Here is a 17,621-nt window from a genome sequence, read left to right on the forward strand (position 1 = left end):
GCAGTCAGAAAGAGAGAAACTGGTTAGTTGCAGTTCTGAATGACCTTTCCCCTCACTCTTGTTCCTGACATTCCAAACTGCATAATTTCAGATGTGGAAGACTGAGAAATTTCCTGGATTTTCTCAACAGAATATTGACTTACTCAAGGCCTTTAAGTGGAACACACTCTACTGAGGGTTGAGAGAAAGCTGACAATAGTGGCTTGCTTAGCTTAACTCAGTGGTTATGGTTGTTAGTTGTGGTTGCAATATTATGGTTGTGTGACTCTTTGGTTAGTATTCACTTTCTCCATCTTGGAATATAAGTTTGATGAGGATGGAAAAATTATCTCTGTTTTTAACTCACCACTGTAGCCTCAGTTTGAGCACAATGCCTGCCAATTAGCATTTAGTCAATGGGTTTTTTTGTAGGGGAGTGAATGTGTGTATGTGTGAGGGAGAGAGAGAAGAGGGGCAGAAACAGAGAGGGGAAGAGACAGACATAGGGACAGGGGAACAAGTCCATATTGCAAAAGAACAGGACAATATTTTCTGTGAGTAGAATGCTCAGAGCCTGTGTACTGTGTTCTTTTCTACTTTCTCAGGTTAGATTTATCACTTCATAAATTTTCTTTATCTTATCCAAAATGAATCTACATTTTTTTTTCTTATAAGTATAAAGAAAAAGATTTTTTGGGGGGGAAAATTTTTAATGTCTCACTACAATTCAAGTACCATACATGTCTCTTTCTATTATTTGTATATCTTGAAAATATACCAGCATTATTGTCTAACACAAAGGAGGCACTAAATAAAATTTTTTCTTTGAAACATTGGTACTATAAATTATAAGAGACAGGAGCCATGTTTTCACAGCTCTGTTTCTTGAGCACCCAGCCCAATGGTATTGTGGAGATGGAATAACAATCACCATGAGCACAGGTCACTGCTGACAAAGGGACTTGTTTTCTCTCTAAACCATTTGACTTTGTTGGTGCCCAGGGCAGGATGCTCCAAAATATGCCTCAGTGGAATATTACTTTGAATTAAAGTTACTGAAGAAATGACTGATACAAGAGAGACACACTGACCTTCCTATCTGTCTCCATGAAAGCAGGAAATTAATATCTCATGTGAATGGTGCCCTCCCTGTACCAGGAGGTAGAAAGACATCATTAGCACCAGAGTTAGGGAATGCAGGGTCAAGAAGACTGTATAAACCTTGTTACTTCTTTAACTCAAGAAGGTTGGCAGGGACATTTCTTCCTCCTCAACAGCTGACAAGACAACCAGGAGGCTGGCTAAACCCTGCTTCCCACCACAAGACTGCTGCAGCTGAGAGATCCTAGGACACATGACAAAGGCCAGCAGAAGGTAAAATTTCTTATCTCCTCGATTTCCCAGGCCTGTAAGGTCTGGTGGGAGGGAAAGTGCTTAAGAGTCTCCTTTTCTCTATCTCTAAATTTAGATTAGCAGAAGAAAATACTTATGGAGCAAGATCCTTGTGACATAGAAAATCTGGTTTTTGGAAATGAGTAATCTCGTCTCAGTTTTTCTTAATCCTTTCCTCCCAGAGATAGTCACTGTTTTTCTTTGTCTCTGTCTCCTGAGTCATGTTTCATAAGAAGAAAGAACCATAGGGCAGAATACAGGCATAGGCCCTATAAGCCTGCTGTTTGAGACAGCCTCACAGACTGGTGAGTTAACAGTTCTCTCCAGTCCAGTGCCTATTAAGACAAACTTTGCTGTCAGTCCTCTATATAAAAACTGGATGAGAATTTTCCTTCTGTATTTTTCTATGTCCTGAGAGTTTGGCTTTTTGTCCAGTGAGAATATTCTCTCTGGTCTCCACCATCTGGATGGTGTATTTACTGGGGTGCATCTGGTAACCAGTTGAATTGACTGGGGTTCTGAGACACAAAGTCATAAACAGCACACTCTAGTCTTGTTGTGCCAGCTGTCAGAGGAGTTTGTCCTAAGGGGACCCAGTCCATAAGGGGCCTTTGTTGTTTCAACCTTCATTGCCTTGTTAGTGTTGGAAAAGTCCCATTCCAGCAGCATATGCCTGATGTCACAGATTAGTAGGTTTGGGATCAGAGGTGCCTCAAATTCCCAGGAGAGACCAGGGACACAGTTTGCATTATACCACCCTTACTCCCTGTGCAATGAAGGCCTTTGCTTTCTTAGATTATCCTTGGAAATGAATTTTCACATTATAGGGGCTATATCATCTGTGCCCTCTCCATCTGAAAGTATGCTTATTTCATCCATGGTAAGGATTTATTCTAAGCCTGAAAAGTTACCTCTGGGTTGTTCCATAAAAAAGCTTACTGATTTGAGTCACTATTTGAAATTAATGAAAGGTCTTACTCCTCAATGGCCAGATGATGGATCCTTTAAATTTGCTGTATTTAAAAGATTACCTTTTTGAGAGCTCTCATCATAAACAGCTGTCATATTGGTATTTATGGAAGGATCAAATTGAAAGGAAAAATAATGTATAACAGCTAGCCTTAGGGAATCATTATTAAGATGAAATAACAGAAATTAGACTTAAAATAAAGATCCAACATGAATTCCCCTTTTTAAGAAAAATTTAAAAAATTGCCCCATCTCCTCAGCAATTCCTTAGGCCCTCCTACAAATAATTAGGAAAAGATCAGTTGGAAGCCAATATTCAAGAGCTAATAGAAACAAGTATCTTTGACTTCCAAATCTCTACAAAACCAGAAATGCAACTTAGGAACAAGTCAAGGCCCATTTATCTTCACCAACCCTGAAACCTATTCCTCTCAAATTCTTGTAGATATTATAAAAGTTGAGGATAATTGGAGCAAAATTGTCCTGTACTTAAGAAGAAAACGTTTTTAAAATAATAATTACCCTGAGACTTATGATAATAGAAAAATACACTCCAAAACTCACAGAAGAAAATTTACATTTTTTTCTCTGTCCCTTAAAGTTATAAATCTTACCATGTCTTTGAAATGTAAACACAGCCACATTGCCTGAGACTGAGCCCAGATTATCTCAATTGTTAGAACCTGAAACTAAAATTTAAAGAAAAAAAAGGAAAGAGGGTTTTTTTTTAAACAAAAACCACCAAAAAAAACCCTCTCTTGCTCAAACTCTAAATCACAGTCTCCTTAAAATTGTTTATCAAGGGCAAGTACACTTAAAGGGCAAGAAGACTTAAAAGTCTTCTCCATAAATAATAAAAGACTGTAGCTATCTGAGTGAGTAAACTTAATTTATTCCAACAAGCAATATAAAAATTCTCAAAAATATAACAAAAACGAATACAAATATTTTTCAAATTCACATGATCTAGGATAATTTTTGGTAAGTAAAATCTAGTTCAGGTTTAATGGTTTAATTAATACAGACATATCTTAAGAGTTATCAGCATTAAGTATAATAGCTTTATTCTATGTAGTTTTACTAAAAGTCAAATAAGCTCATGTTATCTCTTACAAAATTTCTCAGAAAAAAGTAATAATAATAATAATTTAAGATGATGGCTAACACTACTTTAACATCTTATGAAATTGTCATGAGTAATCTGAGTGATTGTTAAGAACAAATTAATTAAATAGACATAAGATAAGAATTCTTTTAGGTAAACTTTTTTTAGCAATAATTGTTTTTACTATGTCAACTTAAATAGTTTTCTAAATGTCTTTGATAAATTGTACCCTTAGAGTTTTGCTAAGTTAAATTAAATGAATTGAATGTCTAGATCATTTCCAACTAAGACAGAATGCTGAAATATTAATTGCTGAACGAGTCTAAGTTTACCTACTTTTGACCTCTTATTACACACTAAATATGTTTGGTTCTATTAGTAAACATGTCTTGTGCTTCATTAAAAGCTTGTACTATGAAGTAGAATATGTTTCTAGAAATTATGAAATGTATTTATGTTTGCCAAGCCACAAAATACTTACACAGTTAATAATTTTTATCTTTACAAAAAAATTAAAGCTTCAAAGGATTAAGAATTGTAAATAATATATGTGGTTAAAGCTACTAGGAATTATAAGGAAATTAGAATATGTTTTGGGGTAAGAAAAAGTGTAAGGTATGGAGATGTTTTTGTTAATGTAAAAACTTTGTTAAGTGATTTTTGTCCTAAAGCTGGTAACTTCTAAATGGGAAAGAGAACAAGGGACAAACCAAAATGGACAGAGAAAGTTGTAAGAGGTTTGTTAAAAAGGAATCTTTAGAAAGGAATTTTATGTGTAGTCAGGTCTAAGATTGGAATGAATTTAATAAAGTGATTGAGTTTTAATATACAAAGTAAGCTGGTAGAAAATTAAAATTTGTTTTTTCTCTCTTTTTGCAAAATTTTCTTAATAATTGGTCTGCTCTTAATGAGAAATTGTAAACAAAGACTTTTTTATTTTTACATTTAATGTAATCTGTCTAGCAAAACAAATATTGTACATTTTGTCTTTATGAGTCTTTGATAATTTTGAAGAAAAACTGAGTGCTTTCAATATTAAAAGAGCTAAGTCTTTTTACACTATTTAACTATCTGTATTTACATGTGAATCTTTGTGACTTTGATTAAATTGATAACTAAATATTAATTCACAGTGACATATGATCATATTTGACAAAGTGTTTTAAAACATTTTTATTTTTGAAAAAGTAGATTTTCCCCCAAATCAAATTCTAAATGAAGTCTTATTGACCTGGAAATAACGTTCAGGTTTTCCAGGGGCCCCTTGGAACACCTTAAAAGATTTGTTTTATCTTATTAGAAAAGAGAGCTATGAAACTCATTAGGCTTATTTGGTATGTTACTTACATGGGAAGCATTGCTAAATAAATGATCATAAACTCTAGGTTATATCATAAGGGTGAATGTTATTAATATAAATGTTCTAGAAAGTATATGAAATTCCTAAAATTGGATATGTCCTAGTATAATGTTATCAGTCATAATTCTAGTTATTATCTTAAATGTTTTGTGTCACAGAGATAAATTTTCTTGTCAATTCCATTAGAATGAATCAAATTTTTAGTAATGGATATTTGTCTCTTATTACTTAGACAATGGTTTTACTCAGATGCTTTTACAAAAGCTTCCTGAAAATGTGTTTCATGTTCAGAGAAGTTCATGGAAAAGGATCTAACAAGTATTCTAGAACACAAGTTTTTGATGAATTTCAAATCATTACACTGAACTGAGTAAGAATTTACAAAACTCTAATGGAGAAATTGATGGTTTCATAAAACTTCTAACAAAAGATCAGACAAAACAAGAATTAATTACATGGGACTAAGTAAACTGAAGAAGATGGTTATAATATTTTATGATTTAAAAAATAAATTTATTTATTTTATTTATTTTTGGCTGCATTGGGTCTTTGTTGCTGTGTGTGGGCTTTCTCTAGTTGCAGCGAATGGCAGCTACTCTTCGTTGTGGTGCGTGGGCATCTCATTGCAGTGGCTTCTGTTGTTGTGGAGCATGGGCTCTAGGTGCATGGGCTTCAGTAGTTGTGGCTCGTGGGCTTTAGTAGTTGTGGCTCATGGGCTCTAGAACGCAGGCTCAGTAGTTGTGGTGCGTGGGCTTAGTTGCTCTGCAGCATGTGGGATCTTCCTGGACCAGGGCTCGAACCCATGTCCCCTGCACTGCCAGGCAGATTCTTAAACACTGTGCCACCAGGAAAGCCCCATTTTATGATTTTTTTTTTCGTGGTACGCGGGCCTCTCACTGTTGTGGCCTCTCCCGTTGCAGAGCACAGGCTCCGGACACGCAGGCTCAGTGGCCATGGCTCACAGGCCCAGCCACTCCACGGCATGTGGGATCCTCCCAGATCAGGGCACGAACCCGTGTCCCCTGCATCACAGGCAGACTCTCAACCACTGCACCACCAGGGAAGCTCTATGATTTTTAAATTTGAAACATTGCTGTTTTTTTTTTTAAAGTTTTGTTTCTCCAAATTTAGGAAAATTTGTTTTTCTCTCTTAAGCTAGAGCAGTTTGGTAAATTATACCCTTGTAAGCAAAATTGAATCATTTGTCTTTTTCTCCCTACCCGATTCCTCCAGAATTCAGAAGCTTTCAGTGAACATTCTTATTTTCTTGGCAATATAGTTATTTGCATAATTTCAATAAGAATCTGTTCTCCTTATAATAGCACATAATTGCAAACATTGATTATATTACTAAAGTTTTGCCTAGAATGTCATATTTGAGAGAGATATACATAAACTTAGGTTTGACCAAACAGCTTTAAGAAACTAAGGTTGACTTCATGGAGCCAATAAAGCCCCTTGGGAAAATAGTGTGGTACCTTGCTTAGAGTTCCCAGCAGCCTTACTTGCTGAGTAAGGAAGGTCACTTCCTGGCAAATGCAAGAACCTCAGAATATTTGGGGGACATTGAGGAGAAGAATTCACCCAAATCTATAGATGTCAAATGATTGGCTTGGCTTCTTAGCCTCAAGGGACTATTAAAAGTTTAATCTGGAGATTCCTTATAAAAAGTTCCAGCAAAGCAGATTTAAAAGAGCCTATATGGGAGATTTCCCTCTAACCCTGGAGATATTCTGCAGAGATAGTCGTTGACCAGAGGTAAAGCCTGAAGTCCTTCATGAATTTCAATCAAAATTGAACTTTAAGAAGCCAGAACTCCTCACAGTGACATTCAGGAGAGAGGGTAGAGACAAAGATGGCAGAGTAGAAGGACGTGAGCTCACCTCCTCTCATGAAACCACCCAAATCACAACTAACCGCTGAACAACCATCAACAAAAAAGACTTGAACATACAAAAAAGACATTCTACATCCAAAGACAAAGAAGAAGCTACAACTAGATGGTAGGAGGGGTGCTTTTGTGATATAATCAAATCTCATACCTGCTGGGTGGGCAACCCAGAAAGTGGAAAATAATCATCATATCACAGAGGTTCTCCCACAGGAGTGAGAGTTCTGAGACCCACGTGAGGCTCCTCAGCCTGGGGACATGGCAATGAGAGGAGGAGATCCCAGAGCATTTGATATTGAAGGCCAGTGGGACTTGAGGGCAGGAGCTCCACAGGATTGGGGGAAAGAGACTCCACTTTTGGAGGGTGCACACAAGGTTTCATGTGTACTGGGACCCAGGGCAAAGCAGTAACTCCATAAAAGCCTGGGCCAGACCTACCTGAGGGTCTTGGAGGGTCTCCTGGGGAGGAAGAAGTTGGCTGTGGCTCACTGTGGGGGCAAGGACACTGGTGGCAGAGAACCCAGGGAATATTTTTTGGTGTGAGCTCTCCTGGAGGTCACCATTTGGGCACTGAGACCTGGCCCCACCCAATAGCCTCCATTCTGGGATGCCTCAGGGCAAACAACCGACAGGGTGGGAACACAGACCCTCCCATGAGCAGACAGGCTGCCTAAAGTTATTCTGATCCCACAGCCACCTCTAAACACCACTTGACACAGCCTTGCCCACCAGAGGGAAAAGACCCAGCTCCACCCACCAGTAGGCAGGCACCAGTCCCTACCACCAGGAAGACTGCACAAGCTCCTGGACCAACCTCACCCATCAGGGGGCGGGCACCAGAAGTGAGAGTAACCATGATCCTGCAGCCTGAGGAAAGGAGGCTACAAACACGGAAGGCAGAGAAATGTGTTCCAGATGAAGGAACATCATCAAACTCCAGAAGAACAACTAAGTGAAGTGGAGATAGGCAATCTTCCTGAAAAAGAATTCAGAGTAATGCTAGTAAAGATGATATAAGTAACTGGAAAAAGAATGGAGGCACAGACCAAGAACATAGATGAAATTTTTTTTTAAATTTTTTTTTTTTTAATTTTTTTGCAGTACGCGGGCCTCTCACTGTTGTGGCCTCCCCCGTTGTGGAGCACAGGCTCTGGACGCGCAGGCTCAGCAGCCATGGCTCACGGGCCCAGCCACTCCGCGGCACGTGGGATCTTCCCAGACCGGGGCATGAACCCGTGTCCCCTGCATCGGCAGGCAGACTCTCAACCACTAGCGCCACCAGGGAAGCCCCATAGATGAAATTTTTAACAAAGAGCTAGAAGTTTTAAAAAACAAAGAGAGATAAAAAATAACTGAAATGAAAAATACTCTACAAGTAATCAATAGCAGAATAAATGAGGCAGAAGAATAAATAAGTGAGCTGGTAGACAGATTGGTGAAAATCACTGCTTTGGAACTGAATAAAGAAAAAAAAATGAAAACAAATGAGGACAGTCTAAGAGACCTCTGGGACAACATTAAATGTGCCAACATTCACATTATAGGGGTCCCAGAAGGAGAAGAGAGAGACAGAGGGGCTGAAAAAATATTTGAAGAGATAATAGCCAAAAACTTCCCTAACATGGAAAAGGAACAGTCACTCAAGTCCAGGAAGCACAGAGAGTCAAATACAGGACAAACTCACAGAAGAACATGCCAACACACATGAATCAAATTGACAAAAATTAAAGACAAAGAAAACATTAAAAGCAACAAGAGAAAAACAACAAATAACATACAAGGAAACCCCAGTAAGGTTATCAGCTGATTTTTTCAGCAGAAACTCTGCAGGCCAGAAGGGAGTGGCCCAATATATTTACAGTGATGAAAGGCAAAAACCTACAACCAAAAATACTCTACCCAGCAAGGCTCTTATTCAGACCTGACAGAGAAATCAAAAGCTTTATAGACAAACAAAAGCTAAGCGAATTCAGCACCATCAAACCAGCTTTACAACAAATGCTAAAGGAACTTCTCTAGATGAAAAAGAAAATGCCACAACTAGAAAAAAGAAAATTATGAATGGGAAAGCTCACCATTAAAGGCAAACATACAGTAAAGGTAGGAAGTCATCCACTCACAAATATGATATCAAAACAAGCAATTATGAGAAGAGGAGAGTACAAATGCAGGATATTGGAAATGCATTTGAAATTAAGAGACCAGCAACTTAACTTTTTGTATATATATATATATATATATATATATATATATATACACACACACACTCTGCTATATCAAAACCTCATGGGAAATGTAAACCAGAAATCTACAATAGATACACAAAGAAAAAGCAACCCAAATGCAACACTAAAGATGGTCATCAAACCACAAGGGAAGAGAACAAAAGAGGAAGGGAAGAAAAAAGAGCTACAAAAACAAACCCAAAACAATTTAACAAAATGACAATAAGAACATACATATTGATAATTACATTAAAAGTAAATAGACTAAATGCTCCAACCAAAAGACATAGACTGGCTGAATAGATACAAAAGCAAGAACCATATATATGCTGCCTACTAGAAACTCACTTTAGATCTAGACATCCACACAGACTGAAAGTGAGAGGGTAAAAGAAAGGTATTCCATACAAATGGAAATCAAAGGAAAGCCAGAGTAGCAATAGTCATATCAGACAAAATAAACTCTAAAATAAAGACTGTAACAAGGACCAAGAAGGACACTGCATAATGATCAAGGAATCAATCCAAGAAGAAGATACAACAATTGTAAATATATATTCACCCAACATAGGAACGCCTCAATATATAAGGCAAATGCTAATAGTCATAAAAGGAGAAATTGACAGTAACACAATAGTATTGGGGGATGTTAACACCCCACTTTCATCAATGGACAGATCATCCAGACAGAAAATCAATATGAAAACACAGGCCTTGAATGACACATTAGACCAGAAGGATTTAATTGATATTTATAGAGCATTCCATCTGAAAGCAGCAGAATACACATTCTCCCCAAGTGCACACGAAACATTCTCCAGGATAGATCACACGCTGGGCCACAAAGTGAGCCTTGGTAAATTTAAGAAAATTGAAATCATATGAAGCACCTATTCCAAACACAATGCTATGAGATTAGAAATCAACTACAAGAAAAAAACTGTAAAAAACACAAATACATGGAGGCTAAACAATATGCTATAAGCATTCAATGTATCACTGAAGAAATCAAAGCAAAAATTAAAAAATACCTACAAATGAAAACAAAAACACGAAGATCCAAAACCTATGGGATGCAGCAGAAGCATTTCTAAGAGGGAAGTTTATAGTGATAAAATCTTACCTCAGGAAACAAGAAAAATCTCAAATAAACAACCTAACCTTATATGTAAAGCAACTAGAGAAAGGAGAACAAACAAAACCCAAATTTAGTAGAAGGAAAGAAATCATATAGATCAGAGCAGAAATAAATGAGAAACAAAGAAAACAGTAGGAAAGATCAATGAAACTGGAAGCTGGTTCTTTGAAAAGATAAACAAAATTGATAAACCATTAGCCAGCATCATCAAGAAAAAAATGGGGAGAGCTCAAAGCAATAAAATTAGAAATACAAAAGAAGTTACAATGGACACCACAGAAATACAAAAGCTCATAAGAGACTACTGCAAGAAACTATATGCCTGTAAAATGCACAACCTAGAAGAAATGGACAAATTCTTAGAAAGGTACAACCTTCGAAGACTGAACCAGGAAGAAATAGAAAATATGAACAGACAAATCACAAGTCCTGAAATTGAAACTGTGATTAAGAAACTCCAACAGGGCATCCCTGGTGGCACAGTTGTTAAGAAACCACCTGCCAAGGCAGGGGACACGGGTTCAAACCCTGGTCCAGGAAGATCCCACATGTCACAGAGCAACTAAGCCCGTGGGTCACAACTACTAAGCCTGCTCTCTAGAGCCCACGAACCACAGCTGCTGAGCCTGCATGCCACAACTACTGAAGCTCACATGCCTAGATCCCATGCTCTGCAACAAGAGAAGCCACCACAATGAGTAGCCCATGCACCACAATGAAGAGTAGCCCCCGCTTGCCACACTAAAAAAAGAAAGCCTACATACAGCAACAAACACCCAATGCAGCCAAAAATAAAGTAAATAAATAAATTTATTTTAAAAAATTTATTAAAATTTATTTTTTAAAAAAGAAACTCCCGACAAACAAAAGTCCAAGATCAGATGGCTTCGCAGGTGAATTCTATCAAGCATTTAGAGAACAATAAACACCTGTTCTTCTGAAACTATTCCATAAAATTTCAGATGAAGAAACATTCCCAAACTCATCCTATGAGGCCATAATCACCCTGATACCAAAACCAAACAAAGGTACTACAAAAAAAAAGAAAAAATAAGTCAATATCACTGATGAACATAGACTCAAAAATCATTTACAAAATACTAGCAAAGTGAATCCAACAACACATTAAAAGGATCAGACACCATGATCAAGTGGGATTTATCCCAAGGATGCAAGGATTTTTCAATATCCACATATCAATCAGTGTGATACACCACATCAATGAATTCAGTAAAGTCACAGAATACAATATTAATACACAGAAATCTCTTTCATTCCTATACACTAAAAACAAAAGATCAGAAAGAGAAATTATGGAAGGAATCCCATTTACCATCACATCAAAAAGAAAAAATACCTATGAATAAATCTACCTAAGGAGACAAAAGACCTGTACTCTGAAAACTCCAAGATGCTGATGAAAGAAATCGAAAGTGACACAAACAGATGGGGAGATATACCATGTGCTTGGATTGGAAGAATCAATACTGTCAAAATGACTATACTACTTAAGGCAATCTACAGATTCAATGCAATCCCTATTAAATTACCAGTGGAATTTTTTTTTTTAGATTTTTTTCATGTGGACCATTTTTAAAGTCTTTATTGAATTTGTTACAATATTGCTTCTGTTTTATGTTTTTGTTTTTGTTTTTTTGTGTGTTTTTTTGGTTGCATGGCATGTGGGATCCCAACTCCCTGACCAGGGATCGAACCTGCATCCTCCTCATTGGAAGGTGAAGTCCCAACCACTGGACCTCCAGGGAAGCCCCCACCAATGGCATTTTTCACAGAACTAGAACAGAAAATTTTAAAATTTGTATAGAAACACAAACCCCCCAATAGCCAAAGCATACTATGAAAGAAAAATGGAGCTGGAGGAATCAGGCTCACTGTCTTCAGACTATATTACAAAGCTACAGTAATCAGTATGGTACTTGCACAAAAACAGAAATATAGATCAATGGAACAGAATAGAAAGCCCAGAAATAAACCCACACAACTATGGTCAATTAATCTATGACAAAGGAAGCAGGAATATACAATGGAGAAAAGACAGTCTCTTCAATAAGTGGTGCTGGGAAAACTGGACAGCTACATGTAAAAAAAATGAAATTAGAACAATTTTCTAACATTACAGACAAAAATAAACTCAAAATGCATTAAAGACCTAAATGTAAGACTGGATATTATAAAACTCTTAGAGGAAAATCCAGGCAGAACACTCTTTCACAGCAGCAATATCTTTTTGGATCCACTTCCTAGAGGAAAGAAAACAAAAACTAAAATAAACAAATGGGGCCTAATAAAACTTAAAAGCTTTTGCACAGCAAAGGAAACCATAAACAAAATGACAACCTACAGAATGGGAGAAAATATTTGCAAATGATGAGACTGACAATGGAATAATCTCCAAAGTATACAAATAGCTCATGCAGCTCAATATCAAAAAAGCAAACAACCCAATCAAAAAATGGACAGAAGATCTAAATAGACATTTCTCCAAAGAAGACATACTGATGGGCAAAAAGCACATGAAAATCTGCTCAACATCGCTAATTATTAGAGAAATGCAAATCAAAACTACAATGAGGTATCACCTCACACCAGTCAGAGTAACCATCATCAAAAAGTCTACAAACTGTAGACTACAAAAATGTTGGACAGGGTGTGGAGAAAAGGAGTCCTCCTACACTGTTGGTGGGAATGTAAATTGATTCAACCACTATGGAGAATATTATGGGATTCCTTAAAAAACTAAAAATAGAACTACCATATGATCCAGCAATCCTACTCTTAGGCATGTATCTGGAGAAAATTATACTTCCAAAAGATACATGCACCCCAGTGTTCAGTGCAGCACTATTCACAATAACCAGGATATGAAAGCAATTTAAATGTCCATTGACAGATGAATGGATAAAGAAGATGTGGTACATATATACAATGGAATATTACTCAGCCATAAAAATGAATGAAATAATGCCATTTGCAGTAACATGAATTGACGTGGAGATTATCATACTAAGTGAAGTAATTCAGAGAAAGACAAATATCATATGATATCACTTATCTGTAGAATCTAAAAAAATGATACAAATGAACTTAATTACAAAAGAGAAACAGACTCACAGACTTAAAAAACAAACTTATGGTTACTAAAGGGAAAATGTATGGGGAGGGATAAATTAGGAGTTTGGATTCACATATACACACTACTATATATAAAATAGATAATCAACAAGACCCTACTGTATAGCAAAGGGAACTCTACTCAATATTCTGTAATAACCTATATGGCAAAAGAATCTGAAAAAGAATGGATATATGTATATGTATAACTGAATCATTTTGCTGTACACCTGAAACTAATTCAACATTGTAAATCAACTATACTTCAATATAAAATAAAAATTAAATTAAAAAAAGAAGTGTCTTCCAATGCAAGGATCAGATCAAAGAACATGAATGGAATATTCCTACTGGGATGATTAGGAGGATAACACATCCTTGGTAGGTGCAGAGCCTGTTCACTTATCCTCTGACTTTCCTTGTTCCCTTTCTCCACTACATCCAATTAAGCAGATAAAAACTTTGAGAAAGCTGCCTCTTCCTTCACCAATGCCAAGAAGGACAAACTCAAAGAGCCATTTTCTGTCTGTCTTCCTCTGATGTTGCTTCTTCATGTTTGAGCTATTGGGAGGAGAGAGAGGCAATAAATTCTCTTAATAAAAGCAAAAAATAAAAATAAAAAACAACCCTATATGGTCAGTCATGATCCTTGCTATACTTATATAAATAAGACCAAGTTTATTGAATCTAGACTTATTTTGCAAACAAATTTGTGTTAATTTGGCTATCTTTGATAGAAATGAGGGTGATTTTAGAGAGAAAAATTATCTTTCAATAGAAATCAAAATACGTATTGTGGATATTAGATTCTAGTGCTATTAATTTTCCTTGAAGTTTTGTTAATTACCTGAAAACTGGACTGTATCCTGAATTTTTCCAGTTTCCTCCACTACCTGACTACAACTCTCCAAACTAGTGTTTCCAAATTTTCTCCCACCCTTTTAACTTGGAATCATTGAAACTAAAACTGCCTTTTCTTCTGATGTCCTGCATACTGAAGGTAGATATCTTAATATAAACTTCAGAGAAATCTCCACAGCAGCTCATGTTTAGACAATCTTTTTTGTTCCTGTTGCTATATGGACCACTCAGAAAGTTTACCTGAACATCTGATGGACATTCAAACTACAAAAGATGCTTTAACCCTGACATTTAGAGATCTTCTCAACTGTCTACCCTCAGAACTCAAAAACTGATATGAAATTTGCCTCAATTATTAACCATTGTTTTTTTGTCTCCATAGAAATGCCTCTTATTAAATACCTGATTGCTTGTACAGTAAGCTTAACTTCTACTTGGAAATACTGCTTTGGAAGAGAAAATTAAGGTAAAATGATCATATGGATGGACTCTAATCCAATATGACTTGTATCTTTATAAGGGGGGAATATTAGAACACAGACATGCACAGACTGAGGGGCAACCATGTGAGGACACAGCGAGAAGGTAGCCATCAAAGGAGAGAGACCTCAAAGAAACTAAACTTGATACTTTGATCTTGGACTTCTAGCCGCTAGAACTATGAGAAAATATATTTTTGTCGTTTAAGCCACCTAGTAGCCAGTGTGGTATTTTGTTATGGCAGCCCTAGCAAACAAATACAATCACTATTAGGGAAAAAAAAATCATTTGCTTTGTTATTCCAGTAGAATGATTTTAACACTGATTACTTCTTACCTTGAGATTATAAAAGACAGTGATAAACATTACTGTAGAGTATATATGAGTTGTGTCCTATGAAACAAAGCTAGTTAACAAACACCTCTCAGCTGTAGATGATGCCATGTGTTCATCTGATCAGCAAGAGGACATGAGTGGAAGGGAGAACCTTTTCTGCTTCAGACAAGCAACTTCCTGGGTTACCCTGAGTATGACAAAGAGGGCCATTGCTTGGGGACCAGGTCTCCAAGCAGTCAAAACAGGCCTCAGGAACCCACAAGAAAATTGTGAAGGAAGAATATTATTAGCCAGGCCCATATGAATCTTTTCTTCCCATCACTGCTCTTTTGTGAAAAATTCTTCCAAATACATATTTTTGTCCCAAAATATCATGTTGGACGTTCGCTACTAGGAGCAAATTTTTCTAGCATCTCTGTTGGATGAATTTTCACACTTGCAAAATCACTCAGAAAAGAGTTCATCCTCCCAACACCTCTCCTGCACCAGTGTCTCCCTAAACAGCATCTGACCACAATATGAAGGAACTTACCTCCCAGGTAAACAGGTGCTTGAATGTGATTTAATTATCTTTGCATCCTCTCCCTGGTCTCCCTGTGAAACCTAGTCACCTCTTTGCATTAAAGCATTTCTGTGAGAAGCCCTGTAAGGTGCTGGCTATTCTCAATTCTGTCCTGCTGGTTTCTCTGAAGTGCCTAGAAGCTGTCCTCTCCACACACAAACTGTTCTGACAAACTTCATTTGAATGATTTGGATTTTAATTCTCAATTTGCTTCTGTTCCTAAGCTCTTATGGCTTTTTTTTTCTTTTAACCAATTCAGAAAAAACATCATTAAAAAAAAGACAAGGTTGGGCTTCCCTGGTGGTGCAGTGGTTGAGAGTCCACCTGCCGATGCAGGGGACACAGGTTCGTGCCCCGGTCCAGGAAGATCCCACATGCCACGGAGCGGCTGGGCCCATGAGCCATGGCCGCTGAGCCTGCGCGTCCGGAGCCTGTGCTCTGCAACGGGAGAGGCCACAACAGTGAGAGGCCCGCGTACCGAAAAAAAAAAAAAAAAAAAAAGACAAGGGTACTCGCAGATCTAACATGCTAAGCTTTAACTTAGTACGTTCTTAAGACTGATGTTTTCCAAGGAACTTTCTTGTTTCCTGTGCAATAATAAAGGTTTGTTATAAAAGTTAAGTACAAAAAGTGAAAAAAATTTAAAATAGTGGTATCTTCACAGTTGAGTTCTTAACATATTTTCTGATATATGTAAAAAGAGAAAAATTGGCAAAATGAGTACCATTTTTAAAAATAATAATTAAGCCTAAATCCCTAGATTTACCAATTTTATAAAATAAGAAAATAACATTTTATGAAATATAATTTTATGAAATATGATTTTATAAAATTTGTTTAGCTAAGTAACAAATGATTTGCCCAAAAAACAGATTTAGCAGGTGGAGTCCAGGGGGCACATTCTACAAAATAAATTTATTGACACTGTAAAGGGTTACTAGCATAAAATTGTGGTGGGAATAAAAAGGGCAGTGACCTTCTTCCTGAAGTTTAGGAGTGATCCCTGAATTGAGAGATATCTGAGTTGAAGTGGTCATTGGAAACAAATGGTAGAGACAAATCACAGAGAGCAGACTGTATCAATTCCAGCTTCTGGACTCAGAGAAGGAAGGAAGAGTTTCATATTTCATTGCAGAGGATGAGGCTGAGAAAGTTTAAAATCAGATGCTTTTTCCCAGATCCAGGGGGCCAGCTAATGCACAAAAATGCTTAAAGCCACATAGGTATGTCACCTTTATTTCCTAGAGAAGATGTTAGCATTTTCTAAATCCTCATCTACCATGCCTGGCATGCATTATTTTATAGCTTTCTGGAAGTTTCATCAGCACCACTTGTATATTTGTAGTACGATGTGTCTGTGGAGAGTACAGAATGCAGGTCCGGGGTGGGGGCAACGGACTCTTCTAGCTACCACAGTGAGTGGTGCCCCTGCAAACCTGAGTAAGGAAGACAACTTGCCTTTGGGTGGGTAGTGTTACAATCTGCATGTCTAGGGGCACAAATGTAAAGACCGACCCTGTCCTGGGAATGATTATGATTCTGATTGACCTCAAAGGGGTAATTATGAAACCCCTGGATCATCAGGATCTGGATGTTCCCCACTTTTTCCATGGTGTGATCATGACAGAAAATGTGGCTGTAGATATCTGGGAACATTTCCAGAAATGTCCTCCTGTAGGAGTTAATTATAAAGTAAATGTGTATAAAACAGAAAATAATATTGAAACCTATCAAGGGGAGTAGATCTTAAGGGTTAATATTGTAGAAGGACTACTTTGGAAAAAATCTTTTTCCCTTGGAGTATTAAGAAGTCATCCCATAATTGCCATCTCTCCACATTTTGTTCTAGAGTGCCTGGCTTATTGATATCAGTGTTAGACTTGTTTTAAATAAAAATCTATTTGTAAAAATCCAGATCTGTAATATGTTCTAAATATCATTATAGTGTCTTTTAACTATAGATTAAAAATCACTTCATTTTCAACAAAATATTTTGATGTAAACATCAAATGTTTTGAAAACAAAGGGGATCTGTTTTCGTTGTTTTCTCTTTTATCTAATTTTTGTATCCATTTTGTCTGGGCATATTAAATGGTAAAAATATTTATAAGATTTGCACTAGGTGAATCTTCTTAAAAAGAAAATACTGAGGGCCACAGAGTCTGGGAATATTAATATCTTTTTAATAGAT

The 17,621-nt window shown here is 36.9% G+C and overlaps 1 long non-coding RNA gene across 1 annotated transcript; it reads left to right on the forward strand.

Moving 5' to 3' along the window:
- The first annotated feature begins 1,226 nt into the window (after window positions 1–1,226).
- On the forward strand, window positions 1,227–15,745 carry LOC132480675 (uncharacterized). The gene is made up of 3 exons (XR_009530671.1): window positions 1,227–1,353; window positions 14,435–14,518; window positions 15,690–15,745. It is a non-coding gene; the product is annotated as an uncharacterized LOC132480675 (long non-coding RNA).
- The last annotated feature ends 1,876 nt before the right edge of the window (window positions 15,746–17,621 follow it).

Source organism: Mesoplodon densirostris, chromosome 19, assembly GCF_025265405.1.
Source record: "Mesoplodon densirostris isolate mMesDen1 chromosome 19, mMesDen1 primary haplotype, whole genome shotgun sequence".
Classification (NCBI taxonomy): domain Eukaryota; kingdom Metazoa; phylum Chordata; class Mammalia; order Artiodactyla; family Ziphiidae; genus Mesoplodon; species Mesoplodon densirostris.